The sequence below is a fragment of the Gouania willdenowi genome, chromosome 13 (genome assembly GCF_900634775.1).
Source record: "Gouania willdenowi chromosome 13, fGouWil2.1, whole genome shotgun sequence".
Taxonomy (NCBI): domain Eukaryota; kingdom Metazoa; phylum Chordata; class Actinopteri; order Blenniiformes; family Gobiesocidae; genus Gouania; species Gouania willdenowi.
This window is the reverse complement of record NC_041056.1, coordinates 30,047,799-30,061,148: the sequence shown is the minus strand read 5'-3', so window position 1 is coordinate 30,061,148 and position 13,350 is coordinate 30,047,799. Positions and strand designations below refer to the sequence as shown.

At 39.1% G+C, this 13,350-nt stretch overlaps 1 protein-coding gene across 3 annotated transcripts in view; it reads left to right on the top strand.

The window, feature by feature from the left end:
- The window catches only part of dpf1 (double PHD fingers 1), an 82,475-nt gene that overhangs the window by 57,263 nt on the left and 11,862 nt on the right, over window positions 1-13,350 (top strand). The gene's annotated exons all lie outside the window — the stretch shown is intronic.

The window sequence follows — 13,350 nt, the reverse complement described above, 5'->3', positions numbered from 1 at the left end:
GAAAGAAAAAAAAAAGGTTAGGGGTTGGAGAAGAAAGAGGTGACATGGGGGTTGAGAGTGTCCTGTGAAACTGTACGAGCCTATACGTGTTTACCAACATCTGAGCAAGTATACACATACATACATACACACACACTTAGTATATATACACATATCCATGATTTTATTTTATTTATCTTTTGAATTATTTCAATTATTTTAGATATATATATATATATATATATATACATACATATTTGATTATTATTGTTTATATTTCATTTTTTATTTGTTTTTTTTTTTACATTTTGTTAACATACATATATATAGATATACATACACATAGAATACATATGTATACACACACACACACACACACACACACACACACACACACACACACACACACACACACACACACACACACACACACACACACACACATTTTACCTTTTAAATAGTGCTTCCTGAAATACACCATGAGTGGAGAATTATCCTTTCAATATTAACTCATAAATCACCTGTGTTTTTTTTTTTTTCTTCTTTTTTTTAAATTTTTTTTTTATATGTTTTATTTTATTTTTCTTAGTAGAGCCAGGGGGTGATGTTAGAATCCCTAAATAGTTGGCCATCAATGTAAAGCTTGTCTACGACCAGTTTGGAATTACGGCCTCTCTGTCGGTTGTCTTTGAAGATTGAATATAAGGTTTTTCAGCGTTCATTTATTTCTCGAGGGAATTGATCATTCATGCCAAATTGCGTACCTTTAAGTTCCCTACCTTTACTTTTAACCTGGATTTTCTGTTGAAAGTGTTCAAATTTGGCAACGATAGGGCGTGGGTGGTTACCTCTGCGTGGACTGAGACGATGGACACGGTGAAAGGTGATGTTTTTCACGGTTTCTGCTGGGATTTTAAGCGCAGACGACATGAAGTTTTTCAGCAGAGCCTCTGGGTCGTCGTTGGGGGTTTCTGGAATACCTGAGAATATTACGTTGTCTCGCATACTGCGAGATTGGATATCCAGGACTGTCTCTTTAAGAAGCTTGTTTTCATTTTTCAGCTCTTTTACCTCCGTGGTCACTGCAGATAAAGCCAAATGGATATCTTGATTGACTTTCTGTAAGTCCTGAATTTGTTGGTATGCAAATTCCAGGCTGGTTTTCATTTCCTGAAAATCTTGGTGCAGCAAGTCGACCACACCCAGCCTCTTATTGATGGATTTTAGAACCTCGGTGTGGGATTCTGCCTCCAGATCTCACGTGTCTGTTGATGTTGATTCGTTTTTTCGGCGTTTAGCGGACTTACCTGATGTGCTCGCGGCTTTCGGTCCGGATTCCATTACGTACTCGGCGTAATATCGGTCGATGAAGTCTTCGAGGTCCTCCACTCTGCTGGTGAGAGGGCGCGTGGTCGGCTCTCGTTTGTGGCGTGGATTTAACGGTAAGAAGTGTTAATATTTACAAATAAACAAAGTTGGTATGCTAGTCAAGGCAGCGAGCCGCCATGTTGAATTTTCACAGACTGTCACGTAACTCTCAGAACATCTCGCGTGACTTACCTCTCTACCGTTCTTCCTTCATCTTAACTTCTACCACAGGCAGGAAATGCTTAACAGGCAGGAAATGCTTAACAGGCAGCTCATTTAAACGTGATGGAAATTTAAAACAAAATTTAAGTTCATACAAGGCTAAATATTGAAGAAATTCTTAACATGATCTGCCATACCCAGAGATTCACATTATGGGCAAACCAAGACTTTAATTATTAATATTTTTACACATAATGAAAATAAAATGAGAATAAAAAGCAAATAAAAACAATTGAAAAAAACGCAACCTTTTTCAGTTCGAGTGAATATATCAGGTTCATGGGCAAGAAAACCTTGAGACATTATTTTCGAAAGGCTGAAACAAAAAAAGTGTGATAATGCAGGTACTTACGCAATATATTGTCAGCATCATGAGTATTTGGTGTGTGTGTGTGTGTATGTTTCTGTAAGTTATTTCCTTCAATGTATGAGTCATGTAATGGTTGTCAGCTATGTGATTTACTGGATATGTATATGTGTGTCTAAATTTATTCAAAGTGCCTGAATCATAAGAGTAAAAATCTGTTTGTGTGTGTGTGTGTGTGTGTGTGTGCGTGTGCATATGTGTAATTACAGAGCAGCAATACATCAACTTTTATTATGCACCAAAATCGCCTCTGTCCTCTTTTCTTTGCAATGTCATTCCTGCCAACCAGCTCCCATTGCCTGCTCCTATCCACGAATGCATGCAAACAGTCCCACAATGCACTAGGAGTTACACAACGTGCTGACCGGACATTAGTGAAAGTATGTGTGCATGCATGCTCATTTCTGTGTCAGGGTGAAGGGTGGGGTAGGCTTAGTGGGTGCAGAGTTGGAAATAGAGCAGAGATGGGGGAAATGGGAGGAATGGATCATGGCAGTGGTGCAGGCATTAATATGACAACAGATGCAGGAAAGAGCAATGAGTTCCTCTCTGAGGGAAGAAGAAAATGCAGCCACCAAAATAATAAGGGGTGGAAAGAGAGAGAGAGATAGAGAGAGAGAGAGAGAGAGAGAGAGAGAGAGAGAGAGAGAGAGAGAGAGAGAGAGAGAGTAAAGTAAATGAAGTATAGAGAAGATGGAATCAGAGGAAGAAGCAGCAGCAATAATGAGAAAGCATGAAAGTGCAAAGAGAAGAGAGGGAGAGCGAGAAGAGGAAGGTGCAGAGAGAAAGCCAGTGACTTTTCATCTGTGACTGACAGTTTCCATCTGACTGCATCTTTCCTGTTTGTGAGCAGAAAAAAACCCCTAAAAAATGGCTGAGATTTTGAGATTTAATCAACATTATACTGTGCTTATTTGGTTGTTGTTCTATCTATCATATATATATATATATATATATATATATAGAAGGATAAAATAATTATTGAAACACATGGGCATTGATCAATGATTTTGTATTGTTTTTTAATAACTAGGTTTCCAGTCTTTATAGAAATGATAAGAAAACACCCTTTATAATCGTTATGTTCCCAGCTAACACTCAGACACAATCTATGGTAAAGAACTCCAGGAGACAGTCAAAAGACAGACTCAGGGAAACAAATGAATTCTTATTCATTTGAATAAAAATAAATAACAGTATTTGCTCTCTCTACTAACAGTTTACCATATAAAACATGTATATATAAACATGTTATAATACGTAGTATTTCATGAGTGCAAATAAAAAAAAATTAAAAAAAATTGACAAAGCACACCTTAGAAACATGAACTTTAGCCAATCACCAAATCACATTAGTTTAACATAATTATTTAGAATATCTAAACTATCAATAATAATCCATCAGCCCTATGGCTATATATATACAGTTTTAATCAATACACACTTGCACATTGTGAAAACATATTATTGAAAGTTAAAGCGAATATCTGGAAGATGAAAAGAGAGAGAGAAAATTCAAAAGTGAACGTCTTGATGTCCCTCCCTTAACAGCTCCACTTCATCCCCTGCCTCTGCCAATCTACCAGAAGCCACGCCTCTAGTTTTGTGCATGCGCATAGCGGAACATAACAACAATGTTTAACACACCAACACACGCGTAGTATTGTTTATTAACTAATAAAACACTTATGCTAGTTTGATTAAACATTTTTCTTACCTGTCCATGAGAAATTTTCGCCAAATCCTCTTCCGTTCGGAATCTTTTTAAAAGCCGCAAGTCCCTCCACCTTTGAAAAGCAGCTCCGAGATAAATTCTGTTGCGGTCACGAAGACGTTTATCCTCAAGCTTTGTACCCAGACTTTTCTTTTGTTTTTCAGTAGAAGCTTTGGAGTTTCGGAGCGCTCATCCATGATGCTATGCTGCTCAGACTGATACCTGTTGGCTGTTGTGACGCACGCCTTGTTTCGGTGCACAGTTTATACATGTACATTCAATTTGATTGACAGTCTACAGGAGGTTGATGCTTATTGGCTGGACGATCGCGGCACAATTTTCTATTTGTATAGGGGTCTATATGACGAAGGAGGGACTTATATACATTGACGTATATGAATGACCACCGGCAGTAGACCATAGTAAAAGACTAGTTTGGCATTTTTTTGCATTTCCAAAGAATGATATAAAACTCTGGATATCATCTTTAATGTCATAGTTACTAAACTGTAATTTAAAAAGAATGAAAGTGTGTTTTGTCCATTCTATCTCATTGTTCTGGGACAGCTTCAAGGTTGACAGTGCAACAGGCCAGTTTGTTAGTGATGCACATAATTTAGAATTAGTAACTAAAGAAAATTCTACTTGGTGATTTATATTGTTATATATAATTTGTTATCACACACTGTGGGCCAGGTAGATTGCTTATGGAGAACATACATAAAGTAAGCACATGGCCTAACAGAGGTCAACTGTAGAAAGGCAAATGGCAAGGCAAATTTATTAATTTTGAATAAAAGTGCAATAGTAAACATTAAACAGTTTAAACATCAATAAGAACATTAAAATCAGCAGTGAAAACTTTTTAAATCAACAATAAAAACATTAAATGTTTAAATGTTTCCTCTTAGTCAAACACCATAGAGAAAACAAGAGTCTTTAACTTTGGTTTTAAAATGTTCTCATTGATAATGACTTTAGCTCTGCTGCCAGTTTGTTCCATTAATTTGCAGCATAACAACTAAAAGCTGCTTCACCCTGTTTGCTGTGAACTCTGGGCTCCACTATCTGACACTATCTATAAAGGTTTTAAAACTGGACTAATGTGCTCTGACCTCTTTGTTCTGGTTAAGACCCGAGCTGCAGCGTTCTGAACCAGCTGTAGCTGTTTGATGCTCTTTTGGGGGATTCCTGTCAGAAGACCATTACAATAGTCCAGTCTGCTGGAGATAAAAGCATGGACCAGTTTCTCCTGATCTTTATGAGTCATTAAACCTTTCACTCTGGAGATGTTCTTTAGGTGGTAGAAGCTGTTTTTGTGATAGATTTGATCTGACTGCTGAATGTAAGATCTGAGTCAATCAGAACACCAAGGTTTTTGACTTGGTCTTTAGCTTTTAAAGATCGAGACTCAAGCTACGGGCTGATAGCAGTCCTCTTTTCCTTATTACCAAAGATAAAACTTTTACTCATCCAGCAGTTTACATTTTCTAAGCAGTCACACAACACCTTTATGGGACCATAGTCATCTCGGTTCAGTGATAGATATAATTGTGTGTCATCTACGTAGCTCTGATAATCCACCTTACAGTTATGTACAATTTGTCCTAAAGGAAGCATACACATTCGGAACAGAAGGGGACCAAGAACATAACCCTGAAGAACCCCACAGGACATTGTTAATCTGTCAGATTCAAAGTTTCCAATGCTTACAAAATAACTTCGGTCCTGCAAGTAAGACTTAAACCATTGAAGGACTTTTTTATTTAGTCCAACTCACATTTGCAATTTGTCCAACAAAATGTTATGGTCCACAGCCAAATACAGCACTTACTGTCTAAATCTGATAGAATGAGAACAGAAACTTTTCCTGAATCAGTGTTCAATCTTAAGTCATTCAGCACTTTGATAAGAGCTGTTTTGTGCTGTGATGATAACTGAAATTAATTTAAAGATTCTGTTGAAGTTGAAGAGAAACACCACCTTCTCAATAATCTATTCAGACACAGCCCTAAAAAATGCTTTAGTTCCCAAAATATCTCAACGTTTTCTATAAAATGTAGTAAATGAGCAACAGATGCTGATGCTCTTTCTTCAGAGGGTAAATCCTTGAGAATTTCAGGTCTACTTTGCAGACTGGAGGAATTGTGCCACTGATGAACACTTTAGGATGCAAACAGCTCAGAGTTTTTAACTGGTGGGTAAACTCCTGCTTGAACACCTCAGATAACTCCTTGGCCAAATCATTTACTTCAAAATGAATCACAACATTCTTCACATTTAGATATTTCTCCTCCACAATGTGCAAGATTTTGCCAGCCAGATCTGATATTGTCATTCGGTAAGAAGATCACTTTCACATTACTGATGAACATGTTTTGAGCATCTCTAACAGTCAGATCACCCAAGAGTGTAAGGTCCTCAGTTTGGCTTACCATGTAGTTTTGGTTTCCTGAAGATCTCTCAGTCGTCACCATCAAGGAAGATTGTGTGTTGCCCTCATGAGAGCAGGACCCTTGGTTATTCACCAGTGGGGCAAATCGATTTTCCAGTTCGACATAAAACTGGGCTTGTGGTTTGTTGAGTCTTCTGCTTTTAACAGATGTCCACTTCTGTGTCTGGGCCAAAAAGGAAGTTGAATGAAAGGCTTCGTTCTAGGAAGGAAGTGTAGGGCAGTCTGTCTTATTACTGATATCAGGACACTGCACTCTTTCTATCGGGCATTACTTTCTCTTAGGCTTAGCTTCGAGAGCATTCCAGGGAGGACTCACACCTGTTGGCTTATCAGCATGAACAGGATCCTCCTCGGCTCTGATAGCTTTGTCTGCGGAGGCTGGTAGTGAGCTAGCTTTATCCACCTGCTTTGAAACTGTGGCACAGTTGTTTCATTCCCATATCCACTGTGTCCATTTACCTCAATGTTTACTTCTAGTCTTTACATTTAAGTCTCTAGTTCAGTAATCTTTTTTGGAAGGTTGTTATATTCTGTTGTGCAAGGAGCCATTTTCCTCGCGAGTTCGCTTATTGTTTGTTAGCTTGCTACTTAGCTTCCCATTTGCGCCAGAGAAGAAAAAAAAATGAGTAGATAATTACCCAGAGCAAGAATTAGATGTTAAATGAAAGTTTGTTTTAAAATGAAGTTCTCAGAAGACCTTTTTCATGTAAATATTTTCCTCTGTGTGCTCAGCTCTGCTCTTTGCTGCTGCTGCTCAGGTCAGCTGCTGGAAATAGTGAAGTGAAGTGCAGAAAGATTACGATGCAATCTAAACACTTTGCCAAGGGACTAAAAGTTATGTCCCATGTGTCGGAGAAGGAGGGTGACATAGCAACTACTAGATAAAGCACAAAGAAAAGGTCTCGATCCTTGCTATTGGTGGTTGCCCGTCTGCCCTTGCACGTCAGGGTTTGCTTTGAGCTCACAGCTCTGCAAGTCTGAGGTTTGAACAAAGAGCAGAATGAATCCAACTTTGCTTACAATGTATTTGCATTTTAATCAATATGTATACAATATTTGTGGCAGTGTACATACATGAACTCTCCAACACATTAAAGCATGCATGGACTCCCTGGACAGCAGAAGTTATCATGCGATTGCTCGTGTCGTGAATCTTTGCATGTGCGGTTTGCTATTTCTACTGTACAGTGCAGGTGCTTATGGGTGTTTTCACGTTTGTGTGTGTTTTTTTTGTGCAAATCTCAATAAGTGTGTTGCTCCTGAGAGACTTTCCTCATTAAACTGAGGCGGGAGTAGTGCCGAGTGTGTGTTTTTACACACCACTGCTCAGATACAACAGGAGCCAACCGAAGCACCACACCGCCCCCCCACCCCCGTTTTTGCCTTTCCTTTCCTTTCCTTCCCTTCCCTCTTCTTTGTGCCACCTTCCTTATCTTCATTTTGCTTTCCTTCCTTCCTCCACCTCTTTTTCCTTTTCATATACACATATGCTGTGTTTGCTCATTAAATTTAATGCAACCACAACATTGATGAACCAGGTTTTGTATTATTACTTCTCCTTCTCCTTCTCCTTCTTTTTCTTCTTTTTTTTTTAAATTTTTTTTATAATGGTACTCATGGAAACGTGCAGCCCTCAGGCAATGCTGATGTTACCTTTCAGCTACAAAATGGGTTTGGACGCTGAATGTGCAAAGTACATTTCCTTTATCAGGATGTGCACGGCATGGACGTTAAATATGGGAGTAAAAAAATCTTATTCTAAAGGAAATTAAGTTGGGAAAAGTAGAACTAGAGAAGATGACAGGTAAGGTGTTTATTTGTAGACAAAGGGTTACATTACAAACCCCTTGATAGAGGGCTCTGGCACTGGGTCCATGTTAGATGATTGAAGTGGAAGGAAGATGAGGACGAGGAGAAATGATGGATAATGACAAAGCAAGAAGGCAAAGGGTTAATTGGGGGGAGATAATAAGATATTTATGCTCACATTGTGCACATATCTTCTTTTCACCAAGAACTCTTTTCTAATAAGGGTCACTTTACCATGACACCACTTCCTCAGAAATATCTACCAATGATTTATTAATGTGGTCTGAGAACAGTGCCTTTCTCACCCATAAAAAAAGAAAAGAAAAACTGATATCCCATAATCCATTGCCAAGCCAGTTGTTTTGATATAGTTTCAATAGTGCAGAAATTATTTCCAACAGATTAGAACAGAATTGTGCTAGACTGTTGAACTTAATCAAGTGATGCACAGTTGAAAATACTATGTAAACACTTACAGTATTTTCTTGTTGGAATAACAAATATTTATTTCAAAATGTGCTAGAGATCCCACAAACAGATGCCATTACATTTTGACCACATTCCAAATATCGTTGGCTGAATTCCTCCTTTGTTACCAAAAACAGCCATGACTGTAATGAAAGGTGTGCTGTAGGCTGTAGGCTGTGAAAACAGCATGAAACCCTTCAGTAATTTCAGCCCCAGTTGCTAATCAGTCCAGTACTGACTGTTCCTGTCCTCCTCACACATCGCCTGAGCCCTTCATTAATGCCGTTGGTTCACTGCATTTTCACACTTTGTACCACCTTTGATACACAATGACCACTGCAGTCAGAAGTATCGCATAATAGAAATTGGTCTGAAAGTGCATATATCTGCAACAGCTCCACGGCTGAAATTGCAGTTGTGGTTGCATCCAACCACAGCAGGGATGTGTTTTCTTCTGTATAGCTGTTGCCTTCATAAAGGAATATCCCCATGCAAAGCCTGACAGCACAGACACAGAATAAAATATTTGAAAAATATTGAGATAAAGATTATGGAGTGTTGAAAGTGAGACAAAGCCCTGTGGTAAAGATGAAGAACGGCCTGAGGTATAGTTCAGGGGACAGAATAACAGCAGAGGGTAAAGAAGGATGAGACTGAAGGAGCCAAAAAAGAAAATGAGACACGGGGAGAAAAATTTGAAGGAAAGGGAAAAAGGATGAGGAAGGGTGGGTGTATGGGGGAGCGGCGATGGGGTGTGGAGCATTTGAGGATTCATCTCTTGCTGGATAATTCCCAGGAGGATCTCTCCTCCAACACTTGAAAGCTGTGAAGTGTGCGGTTCTGCTCATACTCCTCCTGGTAATTGGATGGGGAGCGAAGGGGAGGGAGGGAGAGGGAGAGGGAGGACGGTCAGGTACAGCAGGGCGATGTGGCACCACAAAGAAACCGGGAGCAGGTAGAAATTTGGAAGATGTCAAAAAGAAGATGCTAAGATAGAGAAAAGGGAGGAGTGGTTAATGATTGCTTAAAATTCTCTCTTTTTTTTTTTTTTTTTAGCTCATTAGCTCTCTCCTCTGTACGCTCTCACTGCTCTCCTTCCTCTTTCTCTCCTTCTCTCCTTCTCTTTGCCAGCAGTGGCGTGTCTGCGGTTGCAGGCGGCTTCTGAAACATGGCCGCAGGCATTTAATCATTGATAGAGTTTCTCCTTCCATGCAGGCAGGCCAGCAGGCAGCCCCGGTTCACTCACATGATTCAAGACCTGCTGATTCACTCTGCGGTCTCAGTACTACACACAGACACACACACACATGCACAGAGAGCGCAGGCGGCCGCCACGCCATAGCAGTCCCTCATATTGCATTGTCACCTAAATGTTAAGATACAGTAGGTTAAGATGTATGAGCACAACATTTAAAAATAAAACTGCGATTAAATGTGCAATCTGGATCCGACCCAGATTAAACTTGGTGGGGTGATAGAGGAACCCTATATGTCTGAGTCAAATATCATGAATATCAGTCAATTAAAAACCGAGATATGCTTTTTTAAATGTTGACAATGATGACAGGTAATTGTAATGTATTGATTTTTAAAACTGATTCAGATTTGGTATATTGAACCGGATTCAACAAATACACAAATAAATAAACGCTAGCCAAAACAAGACCTCCTTGGTGGAGGTAATAATGTTATTCTTTTGGTTTCTGCATTATGCATTTCCCCATAATAGCAGCTGCATTGAGGGAGCGTATATTTGGGGTTAAGGGTCTACTTTGTGTCCTTTAACGCTAATATAATTTATAACTTACAGGATCCCCTAATAACTACATCTTGATCATGATTATTTAATACAAACACACACCATACTCATATGTATTGCATTGTGTTTACTGTCGTCTGTACTGCTCTTAGGAATGATATGTTTATGTAAATGCATTTGATCTCTTTTTTTGATATTTTTTTATTCCAAGGAAGTACGACACTTAAAAGACAGGTCTCAAACTTTTGAGAATTATACCATTATAATAACACGTTGTTTTAAAGAACATAATAAATATTGTATTATTAGCAGCTTCACATTATTGATGAAATCCTCTCTACAACAAAATGGTTTGGTATGCTAATGCTAGCTATCTGAATCAGGCACTGATCGATGCGTTTGTTGCTCAGCAGTTATTAAAAAATATCTGAAGGTATCTGTAAAGTCAGACTGCAGCGGAGGCTTTAGATTGTCATACTTTGTTATGTGCCATTCAGTATTGATATTATTGATCATGGTTGACATTAGTATAATGTTTATTATTCAATTGCTTTGTCAGAAGCAGAAAAAAATAGTTATTTGATAAAGCAATAAAAAAAGTAGAGCAGATGGTTTCTGAGTGCAGGTTTTTTCTGCACCCTGTCAATGAGGGACCTGTGAATATAAAAGCTATTAAATATTCATCACTACATGCATTTTAGTGTAGTAGCTGCACCAACCTTGCAAGTTTTAGAAGAAAATATTGGAGATATTATTCGGCATATTTTTCATATGGGACTTCTCAAATAATTATCCCTGGGCCACAGAAATGGCCATAATATTCTGAAATTATGATTTCATTTATGTTTACGGAAATAAATTACAGTATAATTTAAATTTGTTTAAACAGAAGATGATTCTAGATTTCCAAAAACTGTGGAAATATGACATATACACAAAACCAGTTAAGACAGTAATTTTAAAGGTGTTTCAAACAGAACCATATATACTTTTAAATTTATCTAGAAAGCAGCAGCCCCACTTTTCACTTACCAGTGGCGAGTGGTGAAAGTAAGCTTGTACGAGCGATGCCGACACCAACTTGTAAACAGAGCTGTGCACGAGGAAAACTGGGCTTGTGCACGCTCTCTCGCACACGTTTAATAGGCGTTGCCTCTTGGGAGCAGGTAGAGTGTTGCGCATGTGCATTTTTTCAAAAAGTGGAGAGGGCGTTTCTTTTCTAAACTTCGGGAAAATCCTCTTCTATACCTTTAACTGCAGATGTAGCCCTATCCTCTCTTTCCTCACCTGCTTCTTGTCTATATGCTCCCTGCTGCTCCTAGTGATCAGAACAACCTCTGATTATTTGATTTCTCAGAAAACTCAAGCAGGGACTTGTTAGGAAGAAATCCACCTTGACTCCTATATTCTCCCCCTCTCATCATCAACTTCTCCCTCCCCTGCCTCTCCCACCTCGGCCTGACTCCGCCCTGTAATGGCTGGATTAATGACCTCTCTTCCCCTCACACACACCATCACCTGCAGCCTTCTCGGTCTGCGTGATCCTTTGTCTTTTCATCTTGCAGGATATTTTTTCTCCCCCACATGTGCACCTGTGTAGGAGTTTGCCGGTGTATACAGTACCTGTTTGACCCTCTCCATTGTATTTGCCGTTGCCTTGTCCTGCCTGATGATGACTCATTGTGCAGGACCCGACCTCTGCGTTACATCTGTGAGAAGAAAGCCCACAGACAAAGTAGTCTGCAGTGATTATGTGATTGCTTCCATTAAGGTGATTATGCAATCACAATTGAAAGGCAGGCAGACAGTCAAGAATGAATATTTAGAACACACACCCACTCAGACATGAACAAATACTGTATATATACACAGCAGTGAGGAAATATGGCTCCTGTTATTAATCATTGTGAAACATCTTTACACAGTGCATTTGCCTCTTGATGCTCAGCGTGACGGCCGTTGTCTAACAAACCCTTCTGTTTACACTCTCATGCCCTCGCACTCATCTACACACACTCCTTGTTACGTGCCTTTGTCTCCTTTACCACTGCTGCTGATCACATTTAACAACCCCACAGGATTTTAGCAGACATCCATCTCCGTACTTTACAGGTCTCACTTCCAGGGTGAGACGGGGTTTGTCGAATCGCGTTGCCACGCACTAGCCTCCACCTGCTTGATTTTTACCAAAGTAAACTAAAAAGTCAAGGCGCAATGAAGCCTTTGTTACAGCTTTCTTCTTATTTGACTATCTTTAAAGCAGACACTGATCTAACTTTAATCTGTCCCACTGTCTGGACAATGAAATCTCTTCTTCATATCTTAGTAGCATTTTTGAAGTGTGACACGAGAGTTTACATACCTTTTTGGGTAACACTTTACTTGAAGTTTTATACATAAGGCTGACAATACGCTGTCATTAGCACAAATAAGGTGTCATGAAGGCTGTCATTAAGTGTCATTCGCTAAATTATGACACCTTTGGACCTTTGTTGGCATTTTTGGGTTAGGTGGAGGGATCTAGTGGGGTTAGTTCGGGTTAGGGTTTGGGGTTAAGGTTAGGTTTAGGGGTTAGGACAGACATAGGCGACTGGTGGCCCGGGGGCCACATTCGGCGCCCAGTCTGATTTTATGCGGCCCCCAAAGTAAATGTACAAAATGACAGAAAAATACACAAAACAAGAGCAAGAATACTTGAAAAAACACAAAGAATTACAAAATTGCAGGAAAATACAGCAAGAGAAAAACACAGAAAATACTCCAAAAACACAAAAAACTACTACAAAAATGAACAAGTAATACACAAACTTACTCAGAAAAATATACAAGATTACAGAAAATGACAACAAAAGTACACCAAAAGACAAGAAAAACACAAAAAATGACTCTGCAAACTCACAGCATTAACAAACAAGCAAAACAACGACAGAAATACACAAAAAATACTCCAAAAGACGCACAATGACAGCAGAATTACACAATATGACTCCAAAAAACATATATTTTACAGGGAAAAATATACAATAGGATGACAGAAATGCACAAAATGCCTCACAATGAGCAAGACAACAACAAACACAATGAGAGAAAAACACACAAAATTATTTCTTGTATTAATGCTCAGATTGCTCATTATTCTGAATGTTGATCATGTGGCCCTCTGATCAAACAAACACATTTTTGTGGGCAACGAAGGGTTAGGGTTAGGT